This window comes from Poecilia formosa, unplaced genomic scaffold, assembly GCF_000485575.1.
Source record: "Poecilia formosa unplaced genomic scaffold, Poecilia_formosa-5.1.2 Scaffold105, whole genome shotgun sequence".
Lineage (NCBI taxonomy): Eukaryota > Metazoa > Chordata > Actinopteri > Cyprinodontiformes > Poeciliidae > Poecilia > Poecilia formosa.
The window spans coordinates 48,903-51,663 of record NW_006800044.1 but is presented as its reverse complement, the minus strand read 5'-3'; the positions used below and the strand labels follow the sequence as shown (position 1 = coordinate 51,663).

At 35.8% G+C, this 2,761-nt stretch overlaps 1 long non-coding RNA gene across 1 annotated transcript; it reads right to left on the bottom strand.

Annotated features, from left to right (window-relative positions):
* LOC103143074 (uncharacterized) lies at positions 1-989 on the bottom strand. The gene is made up of 3 exons (XR_476747.2): positions 810-989; positions 128-409; positions 1-54 (listed from the first exon to the last, which is right to left on the bottom strand). It is a non-coding gene; the product is annotated as an uncharacterized LOC103143074 (long non-coding RNA).
* Positions 990-2,761: the final 1,772 nt, after the last annotated feature.

The following is a 2,761-nucleotide window of genomic DNA, read 5'->3' as shown; positions in this document are numbered from 1 at the left end:
TGATGGAACAGTGAAGTTCTATGGTGCCCTCTGCTGGAGGTTTGTTCTCAGTAACTGTTGAATAAAAATAAAATTACTCTCGTTTAATATTCAATTTAATGATTTTATGAACCACAGTCCTACTTACTGTCAACAAACCGAAGGTCAACACTTGAATTTAGCGCTCCACTTTGACAAGTGTACAACCTGGCATCATCACGCTCCATCTGAGGGATCTCCAGGGAGCAATCCTTTAGCAGACGATACTTGTTTTTCTTTAAATGTGTCACTTTTCCAGCTGTAACCACCTCATCTGTTTCCCATATCGAACCTGTGACTATCCAGTTTACAGAAGAGCAGGATCCAGTAGAAGGTAAACCACATATCAAGGTAACTCTGTCTCCTGGTATAGCAATCTGCAGCACAGGACCTGTGTGTAATAATAAAACAATGCATTTAGGCTAAAAATATAAATAATTATTGAGTATTTGTTTTCAAAGCAGGTATTTAAGTATCTATGCTAATCCAACCTATATTCACTTGCAAAGTGAATTCCGGTGATTCTCTGTTTCTGTGTCGGATAATTAACAAATAAATCACAATTAGAGAACTGAAAACTGGACTATGCTGATTGACCTTCAAGAGGCTCTTCAATGCAATCCATGACCGAATACAGAGAAAGCATCCAGCACATGGTACTGTGTTGGATGCTTTTTCTCCTTACACACATTTTAAAATTTGTAAGGTAAAGCAATTCACCACAATAAACAATTACTTAAATACTTGATACAACCTGAATGAGATGATTATAATAGAAGAGTTGTACCTACCTGATGAATAAAGTACCAGCGTAGCCCAGAGATGAGATATGAGATACAGTCCAATCAAAAGCTGGAAATTCATTTTCCTTTCATAAGACTCTTGTGTAAATGCTTCAGAAATATGACCAAGTTCAGTAAGGACAACCGTTTCTTAAAATACCTCTTCAGGAAGTATTTTTGACACCACATGACAGGATGTTACTTCAATGCAAAACGGAATGTGTTTAATAGAAAATCTTCTTCTGGGCTGTTTTTGTCGCTCTGCAGGTCCCTGTAATTTGTTCTTCTGCTTCAGATGTTTGAGTAAATATAACTTTTACTTTCAGCCTAATCTTCTCCATCTGTTTTGTGGATGCCAGACTTGTTAACATATATTTTTGTAGATGTAGTTTTAGACACTTTATTGCAAAATTAGCAAAAACGTGTGTGTGTGTGTGTGTGTATGTGTGTGTGTGTTGTTGTTGTTTTTTTTTTTTTATGATTCATGGATGAGTCCAGTTCATTGTCTACTCTGTAAGATGAAAACTGAACACAAGCTGCCTGAGAAATGATATGATAAACCCGATCCAGTGTGAGGTTTTACACATTAGTGGTTCAGTTTTTAGTTCTTCTCTAAAGGTTCTGATCTTACATAGAGCTGGTCTGATTCTCAGATGAAAAGCAAATAAACAGTACAGCACAGCCAAACATCATTCACTCTCCAGGCAGATTAAGGTTTACAGATGTTTATAAATATTATCCAACATGCCTCATCTGACTGAATGTATATTAAAGTTTCAGATTGACCCAGCTGGAGTCCCTTATGAACCTGACAAAGAATCTGAGGAGGGAGATGAAGATTAGGTCCTTCGAACCCCAAAGACTTGAAGCCCATCACTAAAGCAAAAATAGTCATAATATTGTAAACCAGCAAGAAAATTGTTCAGAAATTATTCAGATAGTATGATTGCAGTAATACTTTTATTTCCCCTGTGATTGTTAAGGGTACTAACAGGTTTAAACAAAATGTTAATACAAATTATTCAAAAAGAAGTAAACTAGATTTTTGCTCAATTCATATTCATTTGGCTTTTTTATTATATTTTGATAGACGTCTTATTTCCTATAATAAACAAACGTATCAGTTGCTGAATATTTGGCAGCAAAGCCAGGAACTGCACTACTGCCGAAGGTTACATTGATGCTGGAAACATGTGGATAAGCAGCTAAAAGGTGACATCTTACATGACAGATACAAAGATGTGGCATAGAAAAATAAAACACTGCAAAATCAAACATTGACAAAGTGGCTCAACCACTGAGCCATGTGATGGTCCAGAATCAGAATTTTAGGACTTAAGATGTAGAGACAGTTAATGTCAGCCTGGTGTGAATAAGCTTTTTTTTCCCCACCTCTACAAAACATATAATTTTTTTTTAATTTTTCAAAAAATGTTTTAAATTGTAGAAGATCAGCAGTAAAGTTGTAAAGTTGTCTTCTGTTTCTTGTGATTCTTATTCCTCAGTGTGTTTCCTCATGGCTCTAAGAAGAAGCAAACTGATGTGAGCACATTTGAACATTCCTGCCTGATTTGCAAAGTCGTTCAGTTCTGACTGTTTATTAGCAGCATAAAAATATGAAAACAACAATCATGTTTAATCTTATTTTTCAGAACAAATGACAGCTTAGTCGAACAGTTCGTAAATCATCTTTAACTGCCTTATTGCAGTGTTTCCACTTCATGTAGATGCAAAATCCAACTGCAGCTACACCTACACATATTACGAGGCCAAGACGAAGGGCTAAAATCCAGGAAAGCTGCAGAGCTGAAGAGATTAAAGTCTTGTCATTTTTGGTATTCTTATATTTTCTGTATAATTTTTTTATAATGTGTAATAACCCCACATATGTACATTTATCAGGGCTCAAAGTTTTCGATGCCCTCAGTGAACCTTCTCTGTACACAGAGCAGGTTATTGCA